Source organism: Sus scrofa, chromosome 7, assembly GCF_054392235.1.
Source record: "Sus scrofa isolate SSC_HxYL_T2T_F1_AM1 chromosome 7, Sscrofa_HxYL_maternal_Yorkshire_Landrace_v2.0, whole genome shotgun sequence".
Taxonomy (NCBI): domain Eukaryota; kingdom Metazoa; phylum Chordata; class Mammalia; order Artiodactyla; family Suidae; genus Sus; species Sus scrofa.
In genome coordinates, this window is record NC_139389.1 from 19,573,529 (window position 1) to 19,590,281 (window position 16,753).

The 16,753-nt window shown below is 41.8% G+C and overlaps 1 protein-coding gene across 1 annotated transcript in view; it reads right to left on the bottom strand.

Annotated features, from left to right (window-relative positions):
• Nucleotides 1-1,970: 1,970 nt before the first annotated feature.
• The window catches only part of LOC146401231 (uncharacterized), a 55,834-nt gene continuing 41,051 nt past the window's right edge, over nt 1,971-16,753 (bottom strand). The window contains exon 3 of the mRNA XM_084967581.1: nt 1,971-2,944. The gene's annotated coding sequence lies outside the window, so the exon portion shown is untranslated. The remainder of the gene's footprint in view (nt 2,945-16,753) is intronic.

Here is a 16,753-nt window from a genome sequence, read left to right on the forward strand (position 1 = left end):
GAAATGCAGATACTGTCACAGAAATTTACATTTTTATTAAATAACTTGTTAGGAAGATTCGTGTCAACCTCTTCCCAGAAGAAACAATCCAGATGGCTCCAAGGTTAACCTCTCACCCTCTAGGCAAACCAATTTTTCTGCATTTTTCCCAAGAAGTGATTACTCAAGGATATGTTTACATAGCTTAAATATATGACAATAAAATTGCCGATAAGATATCTGACAACTGTTCTTGACTATGCTAAAAAGAATCAGACTTTTTCTTTACCTTTGAAATATACATTGTCTGAACACAAATTCTCTTCTATTAAAATCTGAGTTTCTCAAAACTCCCCCTAAACACACACACACACACACACACACACACACACACTAGCTTTTTCAGGAATTCTCAAATATTTTGTCTCCATTAGTGCTGTTAAGTTTATCAGACATGGGTCTTGAGTTTTGGTCAGATGTATGACTTACAGTTTAATAAATATGACAAACATCTAAACTGAACAAGTTTGGAGTTCCCAAGGTGGTTCAGTGATTAACAAATCCGACTAGGAACCATGAGGTTGCAGGTTTGATCCTTGGCCTTGCTCATTGGGTTAAGGATCCGGTGTTGCTGTGAGCTGTGGTGTAGGTTGCAGACGAGGCTCAGATCCCGAGTTGCTGTGGCTCTGGCGTAGGCCGGCGGCTACAGCTCCGATTAGACTCCTAGCCTCGGAACCTTTATATGCCACGGAAGCGGCCCTAGAAAAGGCAAAAAGACAAAAAAACAAAATAAAATAAAAACAGAACAAGTTTATGCTTAAGTCAATTCAGGCCTAAAGAACCAGTTCTGGAGAGTTCCCAGTGAGGCTCAGCAGTAACAAACCCGACTAGTATCCATGAGGACGTTCCATCCCTGGCTTCGCTCAGTGGGTTAAGGATCAGGCATTGCAGTGGCTGTGGCTCTGGTGTAGGCTGGCAGCTGCAGCTCCAGTTGGACCCCTAGCCTGGGATCTTCCATATGCCTCAGGTGTGGCCCTAAAAAGACAAAAACAAAAACAAACAAACAAACAAAAAAACCCAAAAAACTAGTTCTTAAACTCTTCCAGTTTGATCCTAAAAGCAGCAGCAGGGGCCTGGTCTCCAGATTTCAACTTCACTGGTTTACTGTCTAAGGTAACTGATGGTCTAGGGTAATAAAATTCCACAGTCTAATAGGGTTTATTCATAAAACGTACTCAAACACATACAGCCCTCCCCTCCACAACAGAGTCACATGATTACCAAACAAAAATGATATAAAAAGGAGAAACTGTTTGTTTTTGATGCCTTTTCTTACCCTTTTGTTGGGGAGGTATAAGGAGAGAGTTAATTTCTCCTCCAGTCTTACTGTAATTTCATGTAGGCCCAAACTGTGCAGTACTTATTTGCAGGCTGATAGCTGAATACTTCACTGAGGGCCTAAAACAGATTATAGCCTTGGAAAATAAGATTTGGATAGTAACTAGCATTGTCCTGAGTATGGAACACAGTTAAAAACCAGAGGAATAAGCAGGTGTTTTTAAATTTTTAATCTCCTCTTCCTTCTTTCCCTTCTTTCTTTCTCCCTCCTAACTTTCCTTTTTTCTTTTCCACTTCTCATGCTTTATACCTACAGGTATTATTCAAAAAACATTACCTCGCCCCCTCCTATTTATACTTTGAGTTAAAGATGTATGGATCGATGTCCAAAAGAATCTGCTGATACCATTTGAGAAGGAATGTTTTACCCATTATCTCTGTTAGTTGCAATTTGTAAAAGAAAAAGAAAATGACATCAGAAACATTTTAATTTCACTTTCTGTGAGCCTTGGTTCCAACTAATTTTTGCTTCTTCTTGACTATTAACTTTATTTCAAAAAAATTTTTTATTCTCTGTCGTTCCCCAAATTTCAAATGCTATTACTATTCCATTTAAGGTATATAGGAAGGTTATCGCAGTCAACTGGAAAAAATCAGGCTTCTGACATTTTTATTGGCCATACATGGTCACCATTAGATATAAAATGTTAAAATATTATAAAGACTTTGCTCTAGGGAGTTCTCGTTGTGGTGCAGCGGAAACGCATCCAACTAGTAACAATGAGGTTGTGGGTTTGATCCCTGGCTTCGCTAACTGGGTTAAGGATTTGGCGTTGCCGTGAGCTGCAGTGTAGGGTCACAGATACTGCTCAGATCCCACATTGCTGTGGCTCTGGTGTAGGCTGGCAGCTGTATTATTCAACCCCTAGCCTGGGAACCTCCATATGCTGCAGGGGTGGCCCTAAAAAGCAAACAAAAAACAAACAAATAAAAAAAAAAACACTTTGCTTTATCCATTCTACCCAATTCCCTTACAAAAAAACCTAAGGCAAATTTGAGCAATTAATGTATCAAGGAAAATTTTAATATCTGGTGAATTTTTTTCCTTCCTTTCCAGAACACATTTCATCTTTTTCCCCAAAAGATTTGATGTTGAAAAGGGAATGGGAAAGATAACACACAGGTATAATAATTTCTTTCACAGCATAATTCCAACTTATCTATATTCACGCAAGTATACTCTACGAAAGTACATACATTCTTTGTTCAGTGACAAAATAATATGTGTGTGTATAAAATGCTATGTGCAAATATATACATAAGTGTACAGAGTACCGACACTCTTTTTCATTTGAACATTGCATTATCTCTGCATAACCAATTATGCCAAAATTTAGTGGTTTAAAACAACCCACATTTACTATCTCATAATTTCTGTGGGGCAGAAAATCAGGAGCAGCTTAACTGGGCGATTTAGGCACAGAGTCGCTCATGAGGTTGTAGTCAAGATAGTGGCCAAGGGAACAAGTCATTGGAAGGCTCGACTCAGGTGACTGCTGGCAGGAGGCCTCAGTTTCTCACCACATGGGCTTCTCCATTGGGCTTCTTGAGTGTCTTCCAGAGATGTCTAAGAGAGAGGGAGATGGAAGCTTGGAAGTCACCCTGCACCCATATTGGTCATATAAGCCACACCTCAGTCAATGTGAAAAGGAACTGCACAAGAGTGTGGATACCAAGAGATGGGGCTCATCAGGGCCATCTTGGAGGCTGGCTATAGAAACATCAATTGTGGGGGTTCCTGTTGTGGCTCAGTGGCATAGAACCCGACTAGGATCCATGAGGACTCGGCTTTGATCCCTGGCCTCGATCAGTGGGTGAAGGATCCAAGCATTGCTGTGAGCTGTGGTGTAGGTCACAGACTCGGCTCAGATCCTATGTTGCTGTGGCTGTGGCTGTGGCCGGCAGCTGTAGCTCTGATCTGACCCCTAGCCAGGGGAACTTCTATATGTTGAGAGTGTGGCCCTTAAATAAAAGAAAGAAAGAAAGAAAGAAAGAAAGAAAGAAAGAAAGAAAGAAAGAAAGAAAGAAAGAAAGAAAGAAAGAAAGAATAGCCAGGGGAACTTCTATATGTTGTGAGTGTGGCCCTTAAATAAAAGAAAGAAAGAAAGAAAGAAAGAAAGAGAGAGAGAGAGAGAGAGAGAGAGAGAGAGAGAGAGAGAGAGAGAGAGAGAGAGAAAGGAAGGAAGGAAGGAAGGAAGGAAGGAAGAAACATCACTCGTGTTATGCACAAAACAAATAGGAGCCACATAAGGGCCCTTATCAAAGATCTCTAGTTCCATCACAGGCTAGGTTAGGTTAGAGGTCAACAAACTTTTTCTTAAAGAGTGATGGTAACTATTTTTGGCTTGAAGGCCATACTGTCTCTGTGGCTACTATTCAACTCAGTAGTAGCACTGAAGGCAGTCAAAGATAATAAAGAAATAAACATGAATGGCTGTGTGCCAGTAAAATTTTGCCAAAACAGCTGGCCTGCAGGCTGTAGGTTGCTGACCCTGGACAGCAGTAGTTTATACTCAGTGGCTTAAATAACAAGGATTTACCTGTTATACTATACTTTCATCACAGGCCTGCAGAGAGACTGTTCATTATGGACTTTTAGGAATTCAGAATTGTGGAACCTCATAAGCTTCCATGATCACTGAAGCAGAAAACAGGAAGTTGACAAATCCCTCAATGGCTTTTAAAGAGTCTGCCTGGAAGTGACATGACTCCCACTCTCGTTTCTTTGATCAAAGTTTAAGTCACATGGCTACCCCTAGCTTCATGGCATGAAGATAGTACACCAGAAGGGTGGTGAAGCTGATGTATTTGGTGAATAGCGCCTATAACTACCAGAAGTGGAGCTCCTGTCATAGCCTCAGTGGTTAACAAACCCGACTAGCATCCATGGGGACACGGGTTCCATCCCTGGCTTTGCTTAGTGGGTTGAGGAAACGGTGTTGCCATGAGCTGTGGTATAGGTCACTGATGCGGCTGGGTTCTGGCATTGCTGTGGCTGTGGCATAGGCCGGTGGCTATAGCTCCAATTCAACCCCTAGCCTGGGAACCTCCATGTGACTACCAGAAGCATATTATTTCTCATTCTCTTGGAAGTTCCCTGGTGGCTCAGTGGGTTAAGGATCTGGCATTGTCACTGCTGTGGCTTGGCTCACTGCTGTGGTGAGGGTTTGATTCCTGGCTTCCTGGCCCAAGAAATTCTGCATGCCACGGGTGAGGCCAAAAGAAAAAAAATTCTCTTGCTCTTGTTCTACCAGTAGACCTCTTTCCCTTGTTGTTGTTGTTGCTGTTTTTTTCAGGGCTGCACCTGCGGCATATGGAAGTTCCCAGGCTAGGGGCTGAATCAGAGCTATAGCTGCCTGCCTGCACCACAATAGCAATGCAGGATCCAAGCTTTGTCTGTGACCTACATCACAGCTCACGGCAATGACCGGGGCTAAGGATGCACCCACATCCTCATGAATACTAGTCGGGCTCTTAACTGGCTGAGTCACAATGGGAACTCCCCTCTTTCCTTTTTAATTAAAAATGACACTGTTAGCAATGCTATGGAAATTCTAGACTATAAAATCTATTTTTCCATCACATTTCGCTACTTTATTTTTTTCCCCAAACCACTCTTGCTTCCATTGATTCGACTCTGGTGGATCTGTCTATGGCTATTGCTTTCAGCAAACATTTATACTACAAACCTGTTTTTTCCCTTAGTGTGGAAGAATAGGCATTCTTTAGCCTAGAATGGAGTGTTCCCAATTCAGCTTCCAATTCAAAGACAGGCCTCCTACTGTTTCCAGGAAAAAAAGAAATATGAGCTGCTGTGTACCTCCCTTCTTGCATATAGTAGAGAATTTAATCAATTGTAAATGCTTACCAAATATTTACTACATATGCATACTGTGCTATGTTTTGAAGGATAGAGAAAAATAAATACCTCTGCCTAAAGAGTTTTAAATAGTCACCAACATAATAATAAACATCTGAAATAAAACTGAGCAATACTAGACTGTATAATTAAGAACTGAATTGTTAGTGACAGGTGCTGAGTTGGATAGCAGTAAGCTGAAAGGAAGGTCATTGAAAGCTGGATTAAATAGATGGGATTCATGGAAGAAGTATGCTCAAGTTAGCTTCAAAAGTTGGGAAGAATTTCATTAGGCTTAGGTAGAAGAGAAGGAAGAGAAGCAGGAAGTTTCTGGAAAAGAAACACAATAACTTAGGGCATGAAGATAAGATGCTAGTTGGTGTATTCATGAGACAGTAATGATATCAACCTAAACATGGTGGAAGACCATATGGTACCCATTTAGAAAGAGCAGGAAATAATTTTAAAAAGACAGCAGTTCTAATACAACATTGGTTCTAATACAACATTGTAAATCGACTATATTTCAATAATAATAATAATAACAATAATAAAAGATAGAAGCTTTGGTTCAAAATAACAGCCTAAGCACAGGCATTTGTCTTCCCTCCCTTACAATTTAAAATAACAATAAAGGAGTTCCCGTCGTGGCACAGTGGTTAATGAATCCGACTAGGAACCATGAGGTTGCGGGTTCGGTCCCTGCCCTTGCTCAGTGGGTTAACGATCAGGTGTTGCTCTGAGCTGAGGTGTAGGTTGCAGATGCGGCTCGGATCCCGCACTGCTGTGGCCCTGGGAACCTCCATATGCCGAGGGAGCAGCCCAAGAAATGGCAAAAAAAAAGACAAAATAATAATAATAATAATAAAAATAACAATAAAGAATTTTTTAAGTGAATAAAGCCATAGGAATTCCTGTCGTGGCTCAGTGGTTAACGAATCCGATGAGGAACCATGAGGTTTCAGGTTCAATCCTTGGCCTTGCTCAGTGGGTTAAGGATCCCGTGTTGCCGTGAGCTTACGCAGCTCGGATCCCATGTTACTGTGGCTGTGGTGTAGGCCAGCAGCTACAGCTCCGATGAGACCCCTAGCCTGGAAACCTCCATGTGCCGCAGGATCGGCCCTAGAAAAGGCAAAAAGACAAAAAATAAATAAATAAATAAAATAAAGCCATAAAACCTTATCTGGGAACAGGACAAGAAGCAGACAATAAGTTTAAACATGGATGAACTGGTGCTAAGGTGAATGAGTGGCAGAAGCCAAGTTAAAGTCCTCCTCTCTCCAGCTCCCTATCCTTTCCTTATAACTATAAACCTCCCTGTTTAGCTCCTGAACACTAGAACTCCTGGTCGATTGCTTCTGTTTTCTGGGCAATCAACTAGCAGGAAAACAGTCCAATATACAACAGTAGGACAAACAAATCTAGAAAAAAAATCAGGTCTATTTCCTCTTTTTCAGATATAAAAAAAAAGCACCCCCTCATCACCGGACACACAGGGGAATTCAGTTATATAAAATAGAATTTTTTAAAAAAACGGAAGAAGCAAAAATAAAGGCTGACTTCACAAGAACCACTTTAACAGAAAAAGATTTTTTTCAAACATTTAATTAATACTCTCAGAGATATTACAGAAGACAATGAATACCTAATGTAAAAAACAAACAAACAAAAACCAACATGTTGCTATAAATAAGAAACAATTGGAAAGCCAGAAAGACAAGAAAAATCACTTGGAAACTAAAAATATGCTTGCCAAACTTAATTTTTTTTTTCTAGAATGGAGGAAATATGACATTAGAAAAGAGAGAAAGACAAAAAATAAAGTGAAAATATAAAAGACCTAGAGGTCCAATCCAGGTCCAAGTTCTACCAATAGGAGTTTCAGAAAGAAAGCTCAAAGAAAGTGCAACAGTAGAGGCTGTTAGAGAAATCATTGAAGAAAATATGCCAAAGCTAAGATAGCCATGGATCTTCAGATGGAAAGGGTATACTGAAAGATAAGCCAGATAATATTAGATGTACTAAGGAAAAGAGAAGATCCAGAAAGTACTCAGAGATGGAGGAAAATAGGTCACCTTTAAAGGAAAAAAAAATCAGGGTGTTCCCCCTGTGGTGCGTCAGAAAGGAATCTGACTAGTATCCATGAAGATTCAGGTTCGATCCCTGGCCTTGCTCAGTGGATTGAGGATCCGGCGTTGCCATGAGCTGTGGTAGAGGCCTCAGAAGCAGCTGGGATCCTGGTTGCTGTGGCTGTGGCTTAGGCCGGCAGCTGTAGCTCCAGTTCGGCCCCTAGCCTGGGAACTTCCATATGTTGCGGGTGCAACCCAAAAAAAAGCAAAAAAAAAAAAAAGCAAAAAATTAGACTGACTTTAGGCTATCTGCAATTTCCGGGTATCAGAAATCAACAATCTTTTTTTTTTTTTTTTTTAACAGAATCTTTTTAAAAATGTTGCCAAAACAACTGGATATCCATATGCTGGGAGAAAAAATCTTGACCCCTCCAGCACACCATACACAAAAACTGAGATGACGTCTTGACCTAAATCCAACTGAAAAACAGAAGAAAAACACAGGAAAATATCTTCATGACCTGGGATAGAAAGGATATTTTGAAAGCCAAAACCATAAAGGAAAGAACTGATAAATTTACCAAATTTTAAAACTTCCACTCATCAAAAGACATTTTTTTTTTTTTTTTTTTTTTTTGGCTGAACCCTCTGCTTTTGAAAGTTCCTCGGGCCAGGGATCAAACTGGCATCACAACAGCAACCCTAGCTGCTGGGCCGCACAACACCCTGTCTCCTTAAATTTCTGTTGTTTCTGTTATATTTTGTTATGGCAGCCCTAGCAAACTAACACAGTGACTAAGAAAATGACCAGGCGGTGACCAGAGGCAGGAAAATGCGAAGAGGAGCCAGTTTGAGAAGTGTGATACATTTAAAATTGCAGTCCCAGTGAAAAATATCCAGAGTAAATGAGCAGCAAGCAGTGAGGGACTAAAACTTAAGTGAGGAAAATGCTCAGGCCTTTTCTAGAACAGAAGTAATGGCTGTAGGGAAGATGATGTGACCTTGAGTGAAAGAACAAAGAGCAGAGGGAGCCAAGGACTGAGAAGGGAATATCCAGTGAAGGGATGGTTCTAGGAATAGGAGGCAAAAGGAGAAGGAACTGGAAGAAAACAGAACAGGAGCCAAGGAAGAGAGCATTGGAGGGTAGGAGTAATTGTTTTCTAAAAATGCAATAGTGAGATCGAGAGAAGGAGGAACCAGAGAAGAATAATGGATTTAGCTAAAAAGAGGTCATTGTTGACCTTTAAGGGAACAGTTTCATTGTAGCTGTGGGCAAAGAAACCGGATTGCCAAGTATGCAGTGGAAGAGATTCTGGACGGGAGGAGTACAACCCCGGGCGGGGCACACAACCCGGGTTTAAGAGGTCAGATTGCCCCAGGGAGAAAGGGGCTGGGGCAAGAGGGGATTGATCACCTACAGAGATCAGTTGCAAAATTCCCGATAAAAGAGGAAGGAACCGGAACCGAGAGAGGAGGGCAGAGAGAGAAAGAAGTCTGGGCTGAAGGGAAGTCCTCCAGGCTGGCATCAGAAGGGTGGGAGCACAATGGATGGATTTATTTTAGAAAGGAGAGATGATAAGACTCCCAAGGAGCTAGGAGGGAAGCTGGCCTCAAAGATACACAGAAATAAGAATTAGAATAACTGTAGGAGCTCCAGAGTTATTAGGAAGTTATTAGGAAGTTATTATGAAGGATAGCCACTCCCTTGAGTGGAGAGGGAGCTGGGGGAAAGAAAGAAAGTCTATTAGAGAGTTTCGGAAGTCATTCAAGTCAGTAAGGAATCAGTAAAAGATGCCAAGAGGTACCAATGACTAATAGTTGCTTAAGCATTTATAAGAATAAAGAATTCAGGGCTGCCTGGAGCAGTTTATGTAACCCATGTGCGTGACCTCAAGAAGCTCCTTCCCAAATCATTTTCTGTTATTGCATTACCATTTCCAGTGTTCTGGAATTCTATGCCACAATCTAAAGGCCATTTATGTAATCCTAAACCAAGAAGATTCTCGGCTATGAAGATTTTTTAGTACAAAATCAACTTTCTCTGCTGCAAGTGAAATATCTAAATGGTCTACAACGGCAAATGGTTAAAAGCCTCGGAGAGGAATATTTTGCTAAGCAAAATTAATCATGACCTCTTTGTATTCTAGGCCTGAAGAAAGAAAGTTGCAAGGAAAGATATGAGTCACTCTGCAACTCGGTAGCTGGCCTTCATTCAGCAGTGTCATCAGATCTCAGGCTCCTTCCCCCTGCTCTGCCAGCCTGTATTCTTGTTGATTCATGAACACAAATGGCTCCCACACAACATCACAGGTTCATTCAAAGGCAGAAAAGAACGTGCAGTCAGGGTAAAAAGCCTTTGTCCCTTGGGGACCACTCTCATCAGGGGAAAAAAAAAATGTATTTCCCAGTAGCCCCGCAGTAGATGTCCCCTCAAATCTCAGTAGCCACACGAATGGGTCATATGTCTGTGCATACAAAAAAAAAAAAAAAAGGTGTTGTCTGCCATTCCAGTAAACAACAAATGCTGCCTGTAATCCAGGCATCAGCCACTGCAGTCACCCCAATGGTGCACCCCGAGGGAAACTCAGGTTGGAGAAAAACAGCATACTGGCCCTCAATAGCTAAAATGCACATCTAAGGAATAATTTCAATGAGCCCAGACTCTCGCATCTTCCCCTACATAAAAAAGCATTAAAACCATTAACTTGCAATAGCCGTTGTTTTGTGATTAACAATAATGGTTTGATATTTGACTATGTGGTTCTTTGGTTTTGTTTTCCCACCAAAAACGCCTCTGTACCCTGGCTCCTCTCTCACCTCTTTGGAACACTTCCTCAGAACTACCCAAGAGGCTATCTCCTGGGTTTTGGTCAGGTCCCCAAATAAAACATAACTTGAAACTTTGAGGTTCTATATTTTTCTTTGGTCAACAACTGGTTACTCTTAGATGTAAGGGATTCTGACAAAAGGACAAAGAATACCCATGCCTGGCTAAGCTTAGACAATAGTGACTCACCCCACAGGCCTGGGTACATCCCCAAACAAAAGCAGGGTACAGAAAAAAAAAAAAAAAAAACAGGGAAAAGGCACAGGAATGGCTGTTGGTAGACAACAGTGCCTCTCAAAGTGAATTTAGCCCATATATATGTTTGGTCTTAATTCTGTATCACATTTTCTATAACGTTTTCTGGATTTTCATTTAATTTATTTTTTTAGGTACCACCCCTGGCATGAAAAAGTTCCCAGGCCTGGGACTGAACCCAGGCCACAGCAGTGACCATGCCAAATTCTTTTTTTTTTTTTTTTTTTGTCTTTTTGCCATTTCTTGGGCCGCTCCTGTGGCATATGGAGATTCCCAGGCTAGGAGTCGAATTGGAGCTGTAGTTGATGGCCTACGCCGAGCCGGGTCTGCAACCTACACCACAGCTCACGGCAACGCCAGATATTTAACCCATTGAGCAAGGCCAGGGATCGAACCCACAACCTCATGATTCCTAGTCAGATTCGTTAACCACTGAGCCACGATGGGAACTCCAGACCATGTCAAATTCTTAACTGCTAGTCCACCAAGAAGGTGGGGTTTTTGTTTTTGTTTGGTTACTGTTTAAATCTTTCACTACTTGGACTACATTTTCATCTATGGGCAGGTATCGTGTGTGTGGGTGTTTTTCCTAATACGTTATAAGGAAATACATATTTGTATTTTTGTTCTAGTGGTTACCTTAATAAATATAAAGTTATATAATATACTTAATCCTCTATGCCTTAGACAGGATCAATTGACCCCATACTATCAGCACTGATGAAATCAGTATATTACCACTCCTTCCCTCTTTCTGCTCTTTTTAGCATTTGTCTTTACATTTTAAAATATGTTTCTTCTGGGAGTTACTACTGTGGCGCAGCAGAAATGGATCTGACTAGTATCCATGAGGATGTAGGTTCAATCCCTGACCTCACTCAGTGGATCAGGGATCCAGCGCTGTTGTGAGCTAGGGTATAGCCGGCAGCTATGGCTCCAATTCTACCACTAGCCTGGGAACTTCCACACGCCACAGGTGCAGCCCCAAAAAAGCCAAAAAAGCCAAAAAAAAAAAAAAAAAAAAAAAAAGGCTTATTCTATTATACTCCATTTATCAAATCAAAAAAATCTATTTTTATTCCTGGTTAGTAAATGATCGAATCAGCACAGCATAAATGACCTCCCTCTTTTTGTCACTTTTCATCTCTCAATACTGTTCATTGCAATATATATTTTCTGTAAAGTCAGATGGGAATTATGGTGAATGTAGGCACCTGGGACTCCTGGTGACATACAATGGGAAATTTCTTGCTTGGGAGATTGGTAAGAAGATGGTTTTTCACTTTGATAATGGAACTAGATATATGGCCTATTCATGAAGGAAGAACAAGCTTCTGCCCCAGGGTAAAGATAGGCGCTGGGCTTTTTAAAAAATAATAAACTTTTTATTGTTCATTTTCTTTTGGTTTTTTTTGGGGGGGCCGCACTGGCAGCATGTGGAGGTCCCCAGACTAGGGGTAAAATTGGAGCTCTAGCCACAGCCACAGCAACGCGGGTTCTGAGACATGTCTGCGAGCTACACCACAGCTCATAGCAGCGCTGGATCCTTAACCCATTAAGCAAGGCCAGGGATCGAACCTGTGTTCTCATGGATGCTAGTTAGATTCGTTTTCGCTGAGCCATGACAGGAACTCCAAACTTTTTTATTTCAGAAAAAACTTATATTTACAGAAGAGTCACAAAGAGAGTTCCCATATAACTCTCAGTTTCCACCAGTCAACATCTTACATTACCGTGATGCAGCTGCCAAAATAAGAAACCAGCACTGGGAGTTCCCCTTGTGGCTCAGTGGGTTGAGAACCCAACTAGTATCCGTGAGGATGTGGATACAGTTTCGATCCCTGGCCTCGCTCAGTGGGTTTAAGGATTTGGCATTGCTGTGGCTCTGGGGTAGGCTGGCAACTGCAGCTCCTGTGTGACCCCCTCCTGGGAACTTCCATATGCAGTGGGTACAGCTCTAAAAAAAGACAAAAACAAAACAAAACAAAAAGAAACCAACATTGGTGCATTACTATTAACTAAACTCTAGAGGTTTTTTTTTTTTTTTGCTTTTCAGGGCTGCACCCTCAGCGTATGGAAGTTCCCTGGCTAGGGGTTGAACTAGAGCTGCAGCTGCCAGCCTACATCACAGCTACATGGGATCCCAGCCGTATCTGCCATCTACAATGCAGCTCATGGCTACGCTAGATCCTTAATCCACTGAATAAGGCCAGGGATCAAACCCAAGTCCTCATGGATACTAGTCGGGTTCTTTACAACTGAGCCACAACAGGAACTCCGAGGGTATTTAATAAGTGATATGGAATGGAAAACAAAAAGGGCAACTGTCTTATTTTTGAAAGCCAACAGTGTCCCAAACCAGTGCATTTGTGGCTTCCTAATAACATCATTTTACTTCTGTTAAATCTGTAGCTGCTGCAGTTTTACCATATTCGGAAATAAAAGAAAACTAAAAAGGAAACTATCTTGCTTTAAACTAGTTCCTTTTTTAAATTTTTCTTTCTCAATAATAAACATGTATTGCTTACGAATGTTCATCTTACACACTAATTTATTTTCTGCATTTTGTTGACTGATAACATCTGATTTTCTTACTCCATTTTTAAAAAATACACACAGAAAAACTTACTAAAGGACTCAGCTTGCCTCCTTCCTAGTTCTTTACCTGATGGATCAGCATTGTGTGCTTATTCTTTTTCTGTCCTGGTCTCAAGGGACACTTCGCCTTGGCTGAGGCTTCATTCTCAGCACAGGTGGTGTCTCCTAAGTAGCGCTGAACTAACTCCTGAAGGGAACATTCATCTGTCACTCAGGTAGCACAGGGAACTGGCCTTGCTTCTCTCTTTTACTTATGGATTAGCAATCTGTTCTCTTAAAGGATTAGATACAGTCCTTTCTGTCACAAAGGATTGATTAGCCCTGTGAAGCATTAAGACCAGAGATTACGGTGCACTGTGTGTTTTGGGGTTACAATGTGTACTTTGTTAACGGGGTTTGCAATTGTCCACTTTAAATTATGAGTGGAGATGGGGGATAGAGGACTTCATCATGGATAAATGATGTTCCACAACTTTATAATTGAGAAAGATGATATTCAGCTTCATTCGCCATCAAATCTTTTCCCTGAGCCTCTACCAGGCAAAATCATTTCTGCTTTCTACCTACATTCTTTCCTCTGAATAGCTTTGGGATACGGTTTTTTAGTAAACATCCAAAGCCCAGAACATTCTCATGAGGTTTCCCACACAAAGCAGGGGTCTCTCCATCTTCTTACTGAAACCTGATAGTGCTTTAATAAGGGACAAAATGTCTTAGTGCTTCATTGGAGATAAAGGATGGAACTGGAGCCATTTAGGATGCCCCATTTAAGGGGCAAAGCAAAAAGCTGAGTTGGTAAAGGGTTCAGAGAGGGACAATCAAAAGCTCAGGGGGAAAGGGAAGAACAAAAGGGAGTGAAAGTGTTGTGAATGCTTTCAAATTGTCCAGTTAGGAAAAAAAAAACAACATATGCAGAGAGAGAAACAAACATGGGGGCTGAATCTAGGTAGCAGGCACATAGGCTTTCACAGTACTAGTCTTTCCATTTTTACCTATAGTTGAAATTCTCCAAAATAAAAAAGGTATGAGAAATCTGTGGACAAGTCACAAATGTAGGTTTGAAAGATTTTTTTCAAAAATATTGGGAGGTATTTAAATATAATGTGAACATAAACTGCAACTGAAAAGGTATGATTAAATGTTCATAGTCACACCTAATGGAATGCAGATAATATTGAGGTATGGAGTTAACTGAATTGTTCTGCTTAAATATTTTCTCCCAGTTACCCTGGTGTTTATTTAGACTAAGAGGAAAAGAGTACAACGTCTTCATCTAATACCTCCTTGGTTCTTTAAATAACAACTGTAACAAATAGTACAAAGAATTAATACCTCCTTGGTTCTTTAAATAACAACTGTAACAAATAGTACAAAGAATTAAAGAATGCTGCACTTGGGTTAAGGATCCGGTGTTGTCACTGCAGTGGCTTGGGTCGTTGCTGTGCCCCGGGTTCGATCTCTGTTCTGGGAATTTCCACATTCCATATACAGCACAAAACAAAGCAAACAAACAGACAAACAAAAAACCAAACAGCTGCACTTACTTGATATTCATTCAAAACATCAATATTTTGGGTCGCATATATTTAAGGAAATGTCTCAAACCCTTTTTGAAATACTATGGTGGCCAGTACTAAAGGCAAAGGCAAGCCTTTAGGGACATAGGAATGAAGTTTAGAAAAGAAAAAAAAAGTCACACAGGAACTACTCAATTTCTTTAAAATCACTGAGCAAGAAAAGCAACATTGAACTCCACATACTAATTTTACACGACTTCGATCCAAGAGCAAAAGCTAAGACTCTCCTCTATTTTTGGTGAGCAAGTGAATGGTAAGCTTAGATGACTTTTCTCCTGGGTTTTTATTTGGGAATAACCTTTAAAAAATTTTTTTTTTTTTTTTTTTTTTTTGTCTTTTGTTGTTGTTGTTGCTATTTCTTGGGCCGCTCCCGAGGCATATGGAGGTTCCCAGGCTAGGGGTTGAATCGGAGCTGTCGCCACCGGCCTACGCCAGAGCCACAGCAACGCGGGATCCGAGCCGCGTCTGCAACCTACACCACAGCTCACGGCAACGCCGGATCGTTAACCCACTGAGCAAGGGCAGGGACCGAACCCGCAACCTCATGGTTCCTAGTCGGATTCGTTAACCACTGCGCCACGACGGGAACTCCTAAAAATTTTTTTTTGAAAGAAGGCAGGTTTGGCACTTTTTTTTTTTTTTTTTTTTTTTTTTGGCTGTCCCTTGGCATATGGAGTTTCAGGGCCAGGGATCAGATCCCAGCCACAGTTTCCACCTAAGCTGCAGTGGCAGCAACACCAGGTCTTTAACCCACTGTGCTGGGCCAGGTATCAAACCTGTGTCCCAGCACTTCCAAGAAACCACTGATCGATCCCATTACACCACAGTAGGAACTCCAGGTTTGGCACTTTTATACTTTTTTTTTTTTTTTGGTCTTTTTGCCTTTTCTAGGGCCGCTTCCCACGGCATATGGAGGTTCCCAGACTAGGGGTCGAATCGGAGCCATAGCCGCCGGCCTACACCAGAGCCACAGCAACATTGGGATCCCAGCCGTGTCTGCAACCTACACCACAGCTCACAGCAACACTAGATGCTTAACCCACTGAGCAAAGCCAGGGATCGAACCCGCAACCTCGTGGTCCCTAGTCGGACTCGTTAACCACTGCGCCACGACGGGAACTCCGGCACTTTTATACTTACATCATCAGTGTTGATATTTCTTGGATTGTAGGAAGTCATATCTTTTTTTTACAGCTGATATATATGTCATTACTCACATCACCATTTCTATTCCTTGTCTACATGGAAAATTAAATCCAGTTCACAGACACTTTCAAAAGTACTTCTCTAATGTTTCCAAAATACCTGAATTAGATCTAAAATGCCAAGTTCCATCTCTGAAGGGTCCACACAGAAGATGAGATACAATGTTGTGTAATTTCTGTAAGTCAGTTTGTCATCAGATCCTCCAATTAGTAACACTCTTTCCCCCCAAAAATCACATTCTCATCTCTCTTAGATACCAAATGGAAAGTCTCCCCAATGATTGCTGTTTTGTGTCTTCACTGAAGGGCTGACAGAACTTGGGGGAGTTCCCATGCATATGATCAGGCCGCCCAAGATGGCTGTTCTCTTGCTCTCAGTACATCCTGTTTGACCAACGCCTGCTTCACCTACACCCTACTCACCTGACTGACCTTCCCTACATACTTGCCCTTGTCCCAGCTAGTGACTGTTCTAATCTTTATATCAGAGCATCTCCACCTTGAGAGTTTATCAAAGGGGTGGGGAAGGGCATGACCCTCTGGAGTTTCCCCGGTGACCCGTAAGCCAACTGGAAGTCAATCCCTTCTCTGAAGGGTAACCTTCTTCTCCCCCCACTCCCGGCCCTGCCTGCTCCGCCCTGGGAATGAAGACTGCTGCCAAGTCCTGCCCACTACCTGCCACACACAGTGGGGTGTCGCTTTAGGAACTTGCTTCAGACATGTAAGATTCTCCCTTTCCAACAAACCATTGATGTCTCTATTGCTGACTCTGGGCTCTTTCTTCAGTCTTGAGAATGGGCAAGCCCAGGGCTTGTAGGTCTGTGGGGTGCAGGCTTACACCATGGGTGCTGAAAATGGAGATTAGCTTCATTATGGTTGGGCGAGGCAGGGGTGGCCTGGTGGACTCTGAGAGCCAGGGCTGGGAAGCTACAGAGCCTCCCTTGGGGACTGTGTTAGCCATCCTTCCCCAGTTTAAATTTCTGGAT